Source organism: Carcharodon carcharias, chromosome 19 (assembly GCF_017639515.1).
Source record: "Carcharodon carcharias isolate sCarCar2 chromosome 19, sCarCar2.pri, whole genome shotgun sequence".
Classification (NCBI taxonomy): Eukaryota; Metazoa; Chordata; class Chondrichthyes; order Lamniformes; family Lamnidae; genus Carcharodon; species Carcharodon carcharias.
This window is the reverse complement of record NC_054485.1, coordinates 60,280,621-60,298,546: the sequence shown is the minus strand read 5'-3', so window position 1 is coordinate 60,298,546 and position 17,926 is coordinate 60,280,621.

Below are 17,926 nucleotides of genomic sequence, written 5' to 3'. Positions count from 1 at the left end.
AGCTGCTGAGCTTGTCGGTATTCCAGAAGATAACAGAGACATTAACAATTCTTGGAAGAAGCTGAGTGATGTCACTCATAGCATGGCATCTGTGATCTTTGGATTAGTCACACGGAAGCACCAAGATTGGTTCCACAAGAGTGACCAAGATATAGGTAAGCTAACAGATGATATGCACAATGCTCAGATCCTACACAACTGCCAAAAATTATCAGCAAGAAAAGCCAGATACCGTTAAGTAAAATACATAATGTGGGACAAACCAAGAGAGATGAAGAATTGATGATGGGATGACAAGGCTCCACCATCTTCATCAATGACCTTCCTTCCAAGATAAGGGCAGAAGTGGGGATGTTTACTGAGGATTGTACAATGTTCAGAACCATTTGCGACTCATTAAATACATGAAGCAGTCCATGCCCAAATGCAAATGAAAATATCCAGGCTTGGGCTGCCAAGTGGCAAACAGCATTCACACCACACAAGTGCCAGGCAATGACCATCTCCAACAAGAGAGAATCTAACCATCGCCCCCTGACATTCAATGGCATTACCATCACTGAATCCCCCACTAGCAACAACCTGGGGGTTACCATTGACCAGAAACTGAACTGGACTAGCCATATAAATACTGTGGCTACAAGAGCAGGTCAGAGACTGGGAATCCTGTGGCAAGTAATTCACCTCCTGACCCCCCAAATGCTGTCCACCATATACAAAGGCACAAATCAGGAGTGTGATGGAATACTCCCCACTTGCCTGGATGAGTGCAGCTCCCACTACACTCAAGAAGCTTGACACCATCCAGGACAAAGCAGCCTGCTTGATTGAAGCCCAATCCACAAACATTCACTCCCTCCACTACTGACACACAGTACCATCTACTGCACTGCAGGAACTCACCAACCCTCCTTAGACAGCACCTTCCAAACCCATGACCGCTACCATCTATAAGGACAAGGGCAGCAGATGCATGAGAACACCACCAGCTGGGAGTTCCCCTCCAAGCCACTCACCAGCCTGACTTGTAAATATATCACTGTTCCTTCACTGTCGCTGGGTCAAAATCCTGGAACTCTCTCCCTAACAGCACTGTGGATGTACCTACACCACATGGACTGCAGCAGTTCAAGAACGCAGCTCACCACCACCTTCTGATGGGGAATTAGAGATTGGCAATAAATGCTGGCCGAGCCAGCGATGCCCACATCCCATGAATGTTTAAAATAAAGCTGCCAAAATGTACGACCTAAAGGCTCTCACTGAAGGTCTCTGATCTGCCTATGGGCCCAAAACCAATGGTACCACACCTGTCCTCTCAGCAGGTGGCAATGAACTCTTCATGAACAAACATCAGGGGCTGCATCTTCCGGACGGTGAGCGGGGGGCAGGGCCTGCTCGCCGACGCGTAAAATGATGCAGGGTGACATCAGGCATGCGTCCCAACATCAACCCCGTGTCACTTAGATTTTCGATTCAGCTGCACACCGCTGAACTGTCAAAGGCCTATTAAGGCCATCAAAAAAGTAATTAATGTGATTAATGGACCTGCCCATCCAACCTTAAGGTTGAGATTTCATGAGGTTATTAAAATTTTTATGAAATCTCTAAATCAAAGAAATTGACATGTCCCATCTCATGTGACAACAGCACATGAGAGGGCCTGTCGGTAATTTTTTTCCTCATCTTTATTTAATGTTTCAAACCTGAGCCGATCTTCCCGAGGCAGTGCTTTGCCTCAGGGAGATCTGTGTGCTCTTTCACATATTCCGGCTCATGGAATCCTCCTCAACCGCACATGGAGCGCATGACACTTCTGGCAGACGTCATGCTGGGCGGGCCTTAATTGGCCCGGCCACGTAAAATGGCGCCGCGCCCGACAGGGGGCACTGATCAAGAAAGCGCTCGCCTGCACCCGCTCCTGCACGTCCCCCCGACAGGGGGAAAATGTTGCCCCAGATTCCCTTTTGTTAGAGCACTTTAATAATCTCCTGAACCAAGAATCTACAGAGTGCAATGATCACATTGAATCACTTCCAAAGCATTGCATTCTGGGCAAGCTTGCACTTGATCTAACTTAAGCCAAAGTCACTAAGGTCATAAAACAATGAAGGGTAGGTCTCGGGGAGCTGACTACATTCACCTGAAGTATTCAAGTACAGAGGAGCTCATATGTTAGGAAGCTCACTAGCCTCTTCTGCTTAATCTGGAATCAGGGTGACATGCTCCAAGATTACAAGGATGGTTCCATAACTCACCTGTACAAATGGAATTCCCTTTCAAGGCCACCTACCATCATGTTGTTTCACTCCTCTCCCCAGACGGAAAATTTTTACAGGGGTTATTCTCAACAGCAGAGCAGGTATCATTCTGGTAAATCTATGCTGCACTCCCTCCAAGTCCAATAAGATTCGTTGCCCAGAATTACTCACATTACTCCAGGTGTGGATTTGTATAGCTGCAGCATAATTTCTACCCCCGTGTATTTTAGTCCTCTAGATATAAAGGCCAGCAACGCATTAACCTTTCTGATTATTTTCTGTATGCATTTAATGTTCTGTGTACCTGGACTGCTTCCCATCTCTTTGAATCTCCACTGTTTCTAGCTTGTTACCATTTAGAAAGTCCCCTGTTTTATTCTTTTTAAGATCCAAAGTGGATGACCTCATACTTGCCTACACTGCATTCCACGTGCCAGTATTTTGCTCATTCACTAAATCTATCAGTTTCTCGTTGTGATTTTATGTTTTCATCTGCACTGCTTTCAATGCCGCTTATTCTTGTGGCACTGTGTTTTCATCCCGTAGAGTTGCAGGGCTGGATTTTACACTTCCCTGCCATGGGGTGTGAAGATTGGGGCGCAGTCAGGGGGAGGGCTGAGAGCTCGTTATGTCAAGCAGGCAGCCTACCCACCACCTTTTTTTTTATTCTTTCATGGGATCTGGGCGTCGCTGGCAAGGCCAGCATTTATTGCCCATCCCTAATTGCCCCTGAGATGGAGTGGCTTGCTAGGCCATTTCAGAGAGCAGTTAAGATCACCCTCATTGCTGTGGGTCTGGAATCACATGTAGGCCAGACCAGGTAAGGACAGCAGGTTAACAAAAACAGAAAATGCTCAAAAAACTCAGCAGGTCTGGCAGCATCTGTACAGAGAGAAACAGAGTTAACGTTTCGAGTCTGAACGACTCCTTTTCAGAGTCAGTACTTTCCCACTAACTGCACCTCTGGTCTCTTGCTTGCTCTTGATCTTTTCATTAAGAATTGTTAGTGTGACATTGGCCATCTTAATTTCTCTGCTCCTGTCACCCACTCTAACCTGTCTCCTTCTGAATTTGCTGCACTCCGTTCTCTCAGGTCCAACCCTGACTTTATAAACATGCCGACAAGGGTGGTGCTGTTGTTGTCTGGTGTACTAACCTCTACCTTGCAGAGGCTAAGCACTAACTCTCAGACACTTCTTCCTACCTCCCCCTGGACCATGACCACACCATCAAACATCAAACCATTGTTTCCAGGACTGTCACTGACCTCATCTCCTCTGGAGATCTTCCCTCTACAGTTTCCAGCCTCATAGTCTCCCAACCTCGGACAGCCTGCTTCTACCTCCTTCCCAAAATCCAGAAACAGGACTGTCCTTTAGACCCATCAGGTCAGCCTGTTCCTGCCCCACAAAACTCATTTCTTCCTATCTTGACCCCATTGTCTCTCCCCTCTTCCAGTCTCTTCCCATCTACATTCGTAATTCCTCTGACGCCCTATGTCATATCAACAATTTCCAGTTCCCTGGCCCTAACTACCTCCTCTTCACTATGGACGTCCAGTCCCTCTACACCTCCATCCCCCAACAGGATGGCCTGAGGGCTTTCCGCTTCTTCCCTGAACAGAGGCCCAAACAATCCTCATCCTCCACCTGCCTGAACTTGTTCCCTCACTGAACAATTTTTTCCTTTAACTTGTCTCACTTCCTCCAAATAAAAAAGCTCTGAACAGCAAACTTGAAACATTAACTCTGTTCCTCTCTCCACAGATGCTGTCTGTTTTTCCTGCATTTTTTGTTTTTATTTCAGATTTCCAGCATCTGCAGTATTTTGCTTTTATCTTAAGGACTGCAGGTTTCCCTCCCTCAACGGAATTTGTGAATCAGATGGGTTTTTACAACAATCAACAATGGTTTCATAGTCACCATCCATTTCAAGTTTATTAACTGAATTTAAATTCCACCAGCTGCTGTGGCAGGATTTGAATCCATGTCCCCAGAGCATTTGTCTGGCCCGCGGTTACTATAGACCAGTTACATTACCCCTATGCAACATATAAAGGCAAGCGATCCTGTAAACATTGTAACATCATTCGACAAGGAGAGGAAATCTAGATAAAAGGAATTAAAATTACTCATATAGAAGTAGCTCTTTAGTAACAATCAGCTCTGGCACACAGCTTGGTGGAGAATGAAGAATGAAATTTTGGTTGTTACTTTCTTAAGCTTTCTGTTTTTAGTCTTCCTCTAAAGCACCACTCTCTGGCCCAATGCTTGCTTGATCATTGCAGGTAAAGGCTGAATTGATTCTTCTCTCTCAACTATTTTACGAAATTTATATTAATTTTGTTCAAAACATTAGAGCAAAAATGTGGGGTGGGCAGGGGGGAATACATTTAACAGTGCTGTTTCTGTCCAGGACTACTGCCGCTGGCCCCCAAAGTTGGTGGAGTCAGGGTGAAGTTCACTGATTTGCATGACAATGGTGGGATGGTGGGTGCCTGCTCCATGGAATCCAGTGTAGGTAACAAGTAGACTATCATGATGCAAGCAAACTATGCTCTTTCCCCAAGGGAAATTACCTGTTTTTCCACTTTTATTACCCGCCCCATCATGCTCATCTCATCAAAAGGTTCCAGTTCTGGTGGAACTTTCTCTCCTTTCTCACGCAACTTCTTGTCCACTGGCATCTGACCTTTGCCAACGATTTGGTCAACTCTGCGGAAACGTAAAACATCAAAGTCAATGAAAACTAATAATTATATTGTGTTCTGTATTCCTGCCTTTTATGCAAAAGAAAGTAAAAAGAAACCAGGGCAGGTCGCAGAACTGGGGCATCACTGTTGAGCCTTGCAGTGGACGGTTTATTAGAAATTAGTGAATGCTGTACATACTATTCTCCATTCATTGACATTATTGGTCAGAAAATGCAGGCAATTTTCTCGTGAGCTGCCTGCTGTGTGCTGAGCAACACTGGTTCTGTGGGGCTTGGAAAATTCCACTCCTTGTCTTGATCAAGCAATCTATATAAAAGCAGTGGGAGGCAAAGATTTAGGGAGGGAATTCCAGAGCTTTGGGCCTAAGTAGTTGAAGACAAAGCCACCAATGGTGGAATGATAAAAATTGGGAATGTGCAAGAGGCCAGAATTGGAGGAGTGCAGAGATATCGGAGGGCATTAGTATAGGCTCTGCAAACCAATGTGTTTGGAACCTCGGCTTTTTCTTAAAATACAGGAAATTGGGTGACCAAACTCAAGATTTGAAAATTAATGACTGACAGAGCCAGTCTGGACAAATGGCTAGGATGTACAAGATAAAAATGAGGTTCTTATAAAGAGAATAGAAGTTAGGGAACTTTTTGTCCAAAGGGTAACCTAATTCTGGAATAAGTTACCAGAAAAGGGCGTTGAAGCTGATGGTATAAATGAACTGAAACGACAAGAAACAATAGAACTGTTGCCCTTTTCATGCAGCTAAATATACCAGTCCTCAATTTTCATTCTTCCCACAGGCACATCGGAGTTAGCAGTAATAGTGTCTCATTTGACATTCGCTTTAATTGCTCACCATTTCTTTATTTAGCATAAGTACCATAAAACTAGCAGTTTTGTACAAATAGTTCTGCAAACCTGGTGGATTAGTTTCACAGAGTCAACATCAAAAACTCCCAGGGTAGCTTCAGTTTGGGTTAGATATTGTAACTGGGACTGTTCAGTGAGACATCCCACTGTAACTGAGACTGTCCAGGGATTAATTTTAATCCTCTAGGATGGTGGTGGTTGGGAGGGGTGGTGGTATGGTGTGGGGGGTATCATGACAGCAATAAAGGAGTTAGTGGAGAAGATAGCAGGGTATTAAAAATTCAAAAATCTGCTGAGGTAGGTCCCTCTTTAAATGATTTGAAGATACATACCCTAATTGTAACCTCTATCTCAGGTTTAATGCTGTCTGGAATAAGAACAAAAATAGCTGGAAAAACTCAGCAGGTCTGACAGCATCTGCGAAGCGGAATACAGTTAACGTTTCGAGTCCATATGACTCTTCATTAGAACTAAGGAAATATAGAAATAAGGTGAAATATAAGCTGGTTGAGGGGGGTGGGACAGCTAATATTTCTTTAGTTCTGATGAAGAGTCATATGGACTCGAAACATTAACTGTATTCCGCTCCGCAGATGCTGTCAGACCTGCTGAGTTTTTCCAGCTATTTTTGTTTTTGTTTCAGATTTCCAGCATCCGCAGTATTTTGCTTTTACCTTAATGCTGTCTGGCTTGGTTTGCCAGGCCTCGAACAAACCCTGCAGCTGAAGGGACACATAAGAGGCTTGTTTCAAGAGGTAAATGCCTTTCCAGCATTACTTATGGGCCAGCAAGAGCAGGAGTGCTTCTCCCTGGCTGTCCTAAGCAAACCAGTTAATGATCAGTCTCCTCCATAATTGGACATTTCCTCCATGCACTCTTTAAAGCCCATTCCATATCTTAGGTCCTTCCAGATGTGTCTGACCCCCTCCAATGTCATTGCCCATGAATGATCTTTCAAGTCCATTTGACCAAGTCCACCCCAACCTGTGATCTTCTCAGGCCTGTTCCCAACAGCCAATCAGTTTAACCTCAAAGGTAGGAAAGCTTTTAGAAATGATAATCTGGGACAAAATTAGTAATCACTTGGACAAATGTAGATTAATTAAGGGAGACCAACATGGGTTTGTTCATGACAAACACTTGATTTGAGTTTTTAATAAAGTAAAAGAGAGGACTGATGAGGTTAATGTGTTGTTGTGTGTACACGGACCACCAAAAGGCGTTTCATATAGCACCACATAGGCTTACCAGCAATGTTTGACCTCATGGAATAAAAATGACAAAGGCAGTATGAATTTAAAGTTGACTGAGTGACAGGAAACCATGAGTAGTAGTGAACAGTTGTTTTTTGGACTGGAGGAAACACAGTGGTGTTCCCCAGGGGCCATCAGTCAGTCACTGCTTTTCTTAATATATGTTAATGATCCAGACTTGGCTATACAGGATACAATTTCAAAATTTACTGATGACACAACATTTGGAAGGTGACATGGTAGGTTAAAAAATAATTTAATAAGTCATTCAGGTTCTTGGACTTTATAAAAGAGACATAAAGTACCAAAGTAAGGAAGTTATTGTGAACCTTTGTTAACCTCGTTTGGCCTCAACAGGAATATTGTGTCCAGTTCTGGGCACCACACTTTAGGAAGGATGTGAAGGCTTTCAAGAGGATGCAGAAAAGATTTACAAAAATAGCTCCAGGAATGAGGGACTTCAGTTACATAAATAGATTGGAGAAGCTGGGACTGTTCTCCTTGGAGAGGAGAAGGTTAAGAGGAAATTTGAAAGAGCTGTTTAAAATCTTGAGGGGTCTGGACAGTGTAGATAGAGAGAAACTGTTCTTTTTGGCAGAAGGGTCAAGAGCGAGAGGACATCAATTTGAGGTTAATGGCAAAAGAACAAGCAATGACAGGAGGAAAAGCTTTTTCACACTGCGAGCAGTTAGGATCTGGAAGGCACTACCTGAGAGTGCGTTGGAGGCAGATTCAAACATGGCATTCAACAGGGATTCAGATAGGCCGCAGAATAGAAAAGGCTATGGAAAAAGGGCGGGGAGTGGGTCTGGCTGAGTTGCTGTTGCAGAGAGCTGGCAACGGGTGAAATGGTTCCTTCTATGCTGTTACCATTCTATGATTCTAATCATTTTCACACATTCCCTAATCATACATTAGAGGAATGGGACATTGCTTGACCTGCTCCATGGTACCAGACACATTGGCTCAGGTGAGAGCAGACATACCGTGACTGGAGGCTCTTGATTCGGCCGAGCATGTCCAGATGTCCAGCAGAATATTGCTCTATCACATCTTTCACATCGTATGGTCTCAAGGTTTCTTTAAACTTCCTCTTCGCTACAAGAAATTTCAGGATCCTGCAGAGAAGAAGAGTAAAAAAGCATTTAGGAAATTCAGTATTGGGTGGGTTTCAGCTTGTTCAATGGCTGTGGGTTAGTGTATAATATGAACTATAGAAAACAAGTTTGTGAGCTGAGAGACCAGGAAAGTTGTTGTTAAATAGCTAGGACAAAGCATTCCACACCAGGATGTTCCACCCATTGATTGCTTTGCCCACAGCTTCTGGGATTTCCTGTTGGACTGAGTTGTTCAGCATAGACTGTCAAGCCAATACTGAGCCATTGTGGGAGTGGATCTGAGTATTTCACTATAGAAGGAAAATGTTCTGTGACAAGACAACAGCAGGTGACTGAGTGAGAACCGCAATCATTGTTGTCAGGGGCTAATGTTCAAAACCATGGAGTTATACATGCCTTGTCTGCACTGGAGTGTTGCTTTGGGCTGCATTAGAGTGCTTAAATTGGAGTTTGATGAGTGAGGGAGGTCAGTGAAAAGGGAAGGTGATCCTTTCATTTTCCACCTTTCCTCAGCAGGAAGAGTGATGGCCTTGGTAAGTAGGACCTGGTGAATATTTCTACTATCCTTAATGTTCTCTAAACTAGAGGAAGTAAAAGTAAAGTGAGTAATTTAAGGGTAAGTCATGGCAGGGAAGCTCAGCCACGTGGAATGCTCCTCCTGTGCGATGTGAGAATTCAGGGACACTTGCAGTGTCCAGGATGACCATGTGCGCAGGAAGTTTCGCCAGCTGCAGGTACTCTAAATCTATGTTCTGTAGCTGGAGTTGTGCCTGGAGTCACTGTGGAGCACCTTTGTGGATAGCACCTGCAGCGAGGTGGTCACACATCAGGTAAAGAGTGTGCAGACAGAAAGGGAATGGGTGACTGCCAGACAGAGTAAAAGCACTAGGCAAGTAGTGCAGGTGTGCCCTGGGTCCATTTCCATCTCCAACAGATTTTATGTTTTGGTTGCTGCTGGGGAGATAGTTTCTCAGGAGGATGAAGCAAGAGCCAAGACTGTGACACCACGAGTGGCTCAGTTGTACGGGGGTTGGGGGTGGGGGGGGTGGAGAACAAAGAGTGGGGGAGCAATAATGATAAGGGATTCTATTGTAAGGGAAAGAGTCAGATGTTTCTGCTGCCACAGATGTGACACCAGGATCGTATGTTGCCTCCCTGGGTGTCAGGGTGAAAGTTGTCACTGAGTGGCTACAGGACATTCAGAAGGGGAGGTGAACAGCCAGGGATCATGGTCCATAACAGTACCAACGACATAGGTAAAAAGACAGATGAGGTCCTGAAAGCAGAATATAAGGAGCTAGGAAATAAATTAAAAAGCAGGGCCTCAAAGGTAGTAATCTCAGGAATACTCCCAGTGCCACATGCTAATGAGATCAGGAATAGCAGAATAGATCAGTTAACATGTGGCTGAAGAGATGGTGTAGGAGGGAGGGATTTAGATTCCTGAGGCATTGGGATTGATTCTGGGGAAGATGGGGCCTGTACAAGCTGGATGAGTTACACTCCAGCAGGACCAGGACCAATATCCTCACAGGGGTATTTACTAGTACTGTGGGTCAGGGTTTTTGAGCAGGGAGACACAAAAAAGAGAAACAAAGATAGGAATGAAAGACAGTAAAGTAGAAAGCAAAAGTGGAAGGCAGATGAAACAGGCTAGCAGCAAAAAGGGCCATAGTACAAAAAAAATGTGTAAAAATGTTAAAAAGACAAGTCTAAAGGCACTGTGTCTGAATGCATGGAGCATTTGCAATAAGGTAGATGAATTCACAGTACAAATAGATGTAAACAGGTATGATTTGATTGCGATTACAGAGACATGGCTGCAGGGTGACCAAGGATAGGAACTGAATATCCAAGGGTACTTGATATTTAGGAAGGACAGGCAAAAGGAAAAGGAGATGGGGCAACGTTGTTAATTAAGGATGAAATCAGCGCAATAATGAGAGAGGATATTGGCTTAGAAAATTTAGATGTAGAATCAGTATGGGTGGAGCTAAGAAGCAACAAGGGTGGAAAACATTAGTGGGAGTTATCTATGGGCCTCTAAACAGTAGTGGTAAGGTCGAGGACAGCCTTAAACAGGAAATTAGTGATGCATGTAACAAGGGTACTACAGTAATCATGAGTGACTTTAATCTACACATAGACTGGGCAAACCAAATTAGCAATAATACTGTGGCAAATGTATTCCTGGAGTGTGTACGAGATGGATTTTTAGACCAGTCCATTGAGGAACCAACTAGGGGACATGCTATCCTAGATTTGGTATTGTATTGGCAATGAGAAGGGGTTAATTAATAATCTTGTTGTGTGGGATCCTTTAGGGAACAGTGACCATAAAATGATAGAACTCTTCATTAAGACGGAAAGTGGAGTTGTCCAATTCAAAACTAGGGTCCTAAATCTAAACAAAGGAAACAATGAAAGCTATAAGGCATGAGTTGGCAAAGATAGGTTGGGGAACTTCATTAAAAGGCATGACAGAAAGGCAATGGCTAATATTTAAGGAACGAATGTATGAATTGCAACATTTATATATTCCTTTCAGGTGCAAAAACACAGCAGAATGAGCAGCCCAACCATGGTTAACAAAATAAATTAAGGATTGTATTAGAATCAAAGAGGAGTCAGGAGTCATATAAAGTTGCTAGAAAAAGTAGCAAGCTTGAGGATTGGTGCAGTTTATAATTCGGCAAAGGAGGACCAAGAAATTGATTAAGAGGGGAAAAATAGAGTACGAGAGTAAATTTGCAAGGAACATAAAAGCAGACTGTAAAAGCATCTATAAGTATGTAAAAGTAAAAAGATTAGTGAAGAGAAATGTAGGTCCCTTACAGTCCAAAACAGGAGAATTTACATTCATTCATGGGATGTGGGCATCGATAGCCAGGCTAGCATTTATTGCTCATCCCTAATTGCCCTTGTTCAGAAGCATTTAAGAATCAACTACATTGCAGTGGGTCTGGAGTCACATGTAGGCCAGACCAGGTAAGGACAGCAGATTTCCTTCCCTAAAGGACATTAGTTTTTTACAATAATCAACAATGGTTTCATGGTCATCATTAGACTTTTAATTCCAGATTTTTATTGAATTCAAATTTCACCATCTGCCATGTGGGATTCAAACCAGGATCCCTAAAGCATTTACCCTAGGTCTCTGGATTACTAATCCATAGAAGAATTGATAGAGAACAAGGAAATTGCAGAGCAATTAAACAACTAAAGTTCTGTCTTCACGGAGAAAGACACAAATAACTTCCCAGAAATGCTAGGGAACCAAGGGTTTATTGAGAAGGAGAAATTGAAGGAAATTTAAAAAATAGTGCTGGAGAAATTAATGGGAGTGAAAGCCGATAAATCCCTAGGGTCTGATATTCTACATCCCAGGGTGCTAAAGGAGGTGGACATGGACATAGTGGATGTCATCTTCCAAAATTCTGTAGATTCTGGAACAGTCCCAGCAGATTGGAGGGTGGCAAATGCAACCCAACAATTTAAAAAAGGAGGGAGGGAGAAAACAGGGAATTACAGACCGGTTAGATTAACATCAATGGTAGGGAAAATGCCAGAGTCTGTTATAAAGAATATGAAAACAGGACACTTAGAAAATATCAACAGGATTACACAAAGTCAACATAGATTTATGAAAAGGAAATCACGTCTGACAAACCTACTGGAGTTTTTTGAGGACATAAGTAGCAGAATGGATAAGGGAGAACCAGTGGATGTAGTGTATTTGGATTTTCAGAAAGCTTTTGATAAAGTCCACATAAGAGGTTAGTGTGTAAAATTAAAACACATAGGATTGTGGGAAATAAATTGACATGGATTGAAAATTGGTTAGCAGGCAGGAAATAGAGAGCAGGAATGAATGGTTTTTTTGGAGTGGCAGATGGTGACTAGTGGGGTACCACAGGGATCAGTTCTTGGGCCCCAGCTATTCACGATATTTATCAATGATTTGGATGAGGGAACAAAATGTAATATTTTCAAGTTTGCTGACGACACAAAACTTGGTGGTAATGTGTGGTGAGGAGGATGTTAAGAGGCTTCAAGATAATTTAGAAAAGTTGAATGAGTGGGCAAATACATGGCTGATGCAGTATATCGTGGATAAGTGTGAAGTTATCCACTTTGGTAGGAAAAACAGAATGGCAGAGTATTCTTTAAATGTTGATAGATTGAGAAATGTTGATGTGCAAAGGGACCTGGGTGACCCTGTACATCAATCACTGAAAGCAAGCATGCAGGTACAGCAAGCAGTTAAGAAGACAAATGGTACGTTGGCCTTCATTGTGAGAGGACTTGAGTACAGGAGCAAGGGTGTCTTACTGCAGCTGTACAGGGCCTTGGTGAGACCACACCTCAAGTACTATGTGCAGTTTTAGCCTCCTTACCTAAGAAAGGATATATTTGCCATAGAGGGAGTGCAGTGAAGGTTCACCAGGCTGATTCCTGGGATGGCAGGATTGCCAAATGAGGAGAGATTGGGTCAACTAGGCCTGTATTCAATGGAGTTTAGAAGAATGAGATGGGATCTCATTAAAACATATAAAATTCTGACAGCTGGACAGACTGGATGCAGGGATGATGTTTCCTCTGGCTGGGGGATCTAGAACAATGGGTCACAGTCTCAGGATATGGGATAGGCCATTTAGGACTGAGTTGAGGAGAAACTTCTTTTTCCTGTGAACCTGTGGAATTCTCTACTACAGAGGGCTGTGGAGACCAAGTCACTGAATATACTTAAGAAGGAAATAGATAGATTTCTGAACTCTAATGGCATCAAGGGGTATAGGGAGACAGCGGGAGCCTGGCGTTGAGATAGAGGATCAGCCATGATCATATGGAATGGTTAAGCAGGTTCGAAGGACCGAATGACCTACTCCTGTTCCTAGTTTCTATGTTTTTTAAGAATGTAACTTATGGGTTCATATAACATCGGAAATAGTGAGAGAATGACTTACCTAGTTTATAACTAGAACATCAAGAGCACATTACTGATCTGGAATCACCCAGTGCATCAGTTATCTAGAAAAAGCAATCTATTCATTGACCAAGCTGAAATTATTTAATTTTAGGTCTTCTGGGATATCGTTAGCTAACTGTTGCAGTGTACTCTGTGGTCTATCAGAAATGATGGTTTCTACATTACAGGGGTTAAGGAGGGAAGTGACCAGGAGGACATCAGGTGAAAGAATATTTGTGGAGATAGAGTAATAGAATATTCCAGTACAGAAAGAGATGCTTTGGTCCATCAACCCTGTGCTGATCTTTTTCCTCATTATTGGTCTCCTCATCACACTCCTGCTCACTCTCCATGCAATTTAATATTCCTCTTTGTAGCCAATTATCTAATACTTTGGGCAAGCTATTGAGGTCGGCGAGTGGCGGGGGGGGGGGGGGTGGCGGCGGAACTCCCGACGTCATCCTGCGTCATTTCGATTTTCAGGTCGGCGGGGCCAAATCAGCTGTGCACCCGCCAACCTGTCAATGGCAAACTGAGGTTATTTAAAAAGTAATTAGACTAGTTAATGGACCTACCCGTCCAACTTTAAGGTTGGCGGGCAGGCCGGGACTCCTGGCGGGCTTCAGAAAAAGCATGAAACCTCATCCATGGGCAGGATGAGGTTTCATGTAGGTTTTTTAAAAATTTAATAAAAGTTTACTTAAAAGTTTCACATGAGAGGACATGTCAGGGAAATTTCATTTCTCTACATGTACCATTTTTAAATTTGGCACCGATCTCCCTGAAGCAGCACTTAGTCTCAGGGAGATGAGTGTGCTCTATCGCGCGCATGCACGAAAGGGTGCACTCCGGGCTTAGGGAATCCCCTCCCCCACCTGCACATGGAGCGCACGGCGCTTCCTGGCGGATGTCACGCTGGGTGTGCCTTAATTGGCCCGTCCACGTAAAATTGTGGCGCGCACTCACACACTCCTGAACTTCTCCCTAACAGGGGGAAAATTCATCCCCATGTTTAAAAAAATGGTCTTTGCTTCAACAGCTTTGCGGCAAAGCATTCTATATTCTAATCTCTGTTAAATAAATTTGCTCTGAAGTCCAGCTTTTTCTTTTTTATGATTATTTTAAATCTGTGCTCTCTCATTACCATCTCATGTACCAATGAATTAACACAATTCATCTTCTTAGACTCTTCACAATTATGATGACTTCCATTAGGACAAGTTTTAATCTCCTTAGATATGGTGAAAAAGCCCTAAAACAAACATCACAAGTCTCCCTTCATAATAGCAACCCCTCATCCCTGCAAATCTTCACAGCTTGTAATATTCTAGTCAATCTACACTGTGCCTTTTCCACTGCTTTCACATTTACCCTGTCATAAGGGTCCAAAAACTGTACACAATACTCCAGCTGCAACCTTTGGTCTTAAACAAATTTAACATTATCTCAGAAAATGTTGGAAATGTTCAGTAGGTCTTGGTGGAATCTATGGAGGGAGAAACCAAGTTAATGTTTCAGCTCAATGACCCCCTCATCAGAATCATTCTGATGAAAAGTCATTGGTCTGGAAACATTGAGCTGAATTTTACAGCCCCCGAGTGGTGGGCTGCGAGGTGGGAGAAGTGTAGTAAGATAATGGGGGGCTGTGTTGGTATAGCTCCCTAGTGCAGTCCAATCGCCGGGGCATTTTCCCAGTGGCAGCCAGTTAGGAGGCCTGACCCGGTCCCGCTGCTGGCAAATGTGGGCTCAGAATCCACCTTTTGCCTCAACATTGGGTCCCAAAGTTCACGGTAAAAGTCAGCCGGTTAACTCTGTTTCTCTCTCTCCAGAAATGCTGCCAGACCTCCTGGGCATTTCCAGCATTTTCTTTTTTAATCTCAAATTTCTAGTATTTCCGGTATTTTGCTTTTTACTTTTGTTTTCTATGCTTCAAGAAACAAAACTCCAGATTTCTACTGCCTTTTTTATAGATTTACTTAATTGTGCTAACATCTTTGCTCTGTTATTTCATTTAAGATTTTACAATATAAGGCATATTCTTCTACCTTTTCTTAAGTCCAAAATATATTAGTTCACATCTTCTACAGTGAAGTGCACCTACCACCAAAATCTAATAGCTTACCCTGTGTCCTCCTGCAGTCTTTCATCATTCTTATCACAATCTGATATACAGCCCGACTTCAGAAAACCTCACTATTATGAGAATGCATGAATATTCTGCAGGTTTACTTAACTAACCTGGATAATCAGGCGTGCACGATCAGAGGAACCTGGGATATATGTGTACAAATCATAAAAGCTGACAGGGCAGGTTGAGAGCACGATTAATAAAGCATATGGGGTCCTTGGCTTTACAAATAGGGGCAGAGAGTACAAAAGCCACGAACTTTACGGTAAACCTGTATAAAGCTTGGTTTGTCCTCAACTGGAGTATTGTGTTCAGCTCTGGGCACCATACTTTAGAAACGATTTGAGAGGGTGCAGAAAAGATTGAGGAGAAATGTACCAGGGATGAGGAACTTCAGTTACGTAGATAAACTGGAGAGGTTTGAGCTGTTTTCCTTGAAGAAGGGAAGGTTAACAGGAGATTTGAAGGCGGTATTCAAAATCATGAGGGGTCTGGACAGTGTAGATAGGGAGAAACTATTCCCACTCATGAAAGGATTGAGAATCAGAGGACAGCAATTTAAGGTGACTGGCAAAAAAAAGCAACCCTGACAGGAGGAAAAGCTTTTTGTAAGCAGCGAGTGGTTAGGATCTGGAATGCACTGCCTGAAAGAGTGGTGAAGGCAGATTTAATCATGGCTTTCAAACGGGAATTGGACAATTATCTGAAGAGAAAATATTTACAGGGCTACCAGGAAAAGGCAGGGGAGTAGCACTTGGTGAATTGCTTTTGCAGAGGGCCAACACAGACATGGTAGGCTGAATGGCCTCCTTCTGTGCTATAACCATTCTATGATTCTAACTGAGGATGATTCACACAAAATTTTCCTTTGGATTTAAGTGGGTGGGGGGAAAAGTTTGTGCTTGGGTAGAATGTGTGATCTGTGACTGGTGCATGGTTAACAGGCCCAATGACCTTTCTTTATTCATGCCTTAGATCTGATGAGATCAAAAGGCCATGTTTAAAAATGACAATCAAAGCACCAGCTGGTTAGCATTTGACAAACAAAATCTACTTTCTTCATCTGGATTACAGAATATCAACCAATTAGATCAAGCCACAAGGAATAACTCAAACCTGTCAGGACCACAGATTTGTCAGAAGCTGGACTAAACACTGTCAGAACCAATTGAGACACTCTTTCCTCCTATTGTTGGCTACACATTGTAGATGGTAACCAATTGTACCAATTGTAAAGGTAAAATAGTTTTAAGATGTTTCAAGACATTTCACACATGTCTATTTAATGTTTGTCTCTAAGTATTAACAAAATAGCTTAAATGCAGTTTTTGGAAACTGCCTTTCTTAAAAGGAATTTCTGTTGTCTTATATAAAAGGTTTTTCAAGATTGGTTATGCTTTGAAATAAGAAGGGAACCCTCTGCTGTGATTGAATTAAGTGCCTCAATTTGAGAATTTATCTTCCAATATTCAATCACCAGGAGCTGGAAATAAAACAGGGATTGGGGCAGTGTTTCATTTAATTTAAACTATTCACGTTCTTAGAATATCATTACTGTTAGTGAGATGGGATTTGGGGCAATCAGTCAGCTCCACCCAAGACAAGAACATTCAGCGCCTCAGACTAATCCTTCAGACCATATGGGCCTAGACCTTCTGTTCTCTAAGGGTCGAAGCTGGGAGGTTCCCCGGGAGATGCGCTTGGAAGTTTCCACGCAAGGACTGCATGGGGGTTGCCTGGGAAGTTTCAATTTCCATTGGGCAATTACCCTGCAACTGGAATCCTCTGATACTCCGATTTAAAGGTGGAGGCTTCAGATGGTTCCAACTTATTTAGCATAATAGCTCCCCAGGAAAAGTTAGAAGGCTTAAAACCAGTTGTAACTTCTGAGTAATGGTACTACTGATCCCCCTGATCCCCCCACTCTACCCCCCAACTAACACCCCCAACTATCCCCTGACCCTCGACTATCCCCACAACCTGACTAACCTCCCAACCCGATTACCCCTCTACTCCGATGAACCCCGCTCCTCATGACCCGCTGGCTAATTCTCCATCTTCCAACTAACCCCCCACCCCAGACTAACTCCCCAACTAGCCTCTGACTAACCGCCCCGACCCCCCAATTATCGCCCAACCGACTAACCCCTCACCTACTTACCTTACATACTTACCTTCTCTCCGAGCTTGTCAAAGTGGTTGGGACATTTCAATTTACCAGAATATGGCAGCTAGTGCTGTGAAAAGGGGGCATGGTTTCATTGCCTCTAGGCCATGAAGAGATTTGTAAACAGGGAGGAAAATTCTAAAATCGAAGTATTGCTGGACCAGGAACCAATGTTAGTAAGCACAGGGATGAACAAGAATTGCTGAGCATTAGCATCAATGTTTTGAATTACCTCATCTTTATGGTGGGGGTGAGTGGGATGGTTTTAAGGTCATTGCCAAGCAGAGGAGCAAGGAAAGTATTGATGTAGCTGAGTCCTGTGGTAACAAAGGCTTGGATGAACATTACAACAGCAGGTGAGCTCAGGTAGTGGCAGAGAGGGTAATGTTAAGGAGGTGGAAGTAGGTACTCTTGGTGATGGAGAGGATATGGGATCAGAAGCTCAGCTTAGGG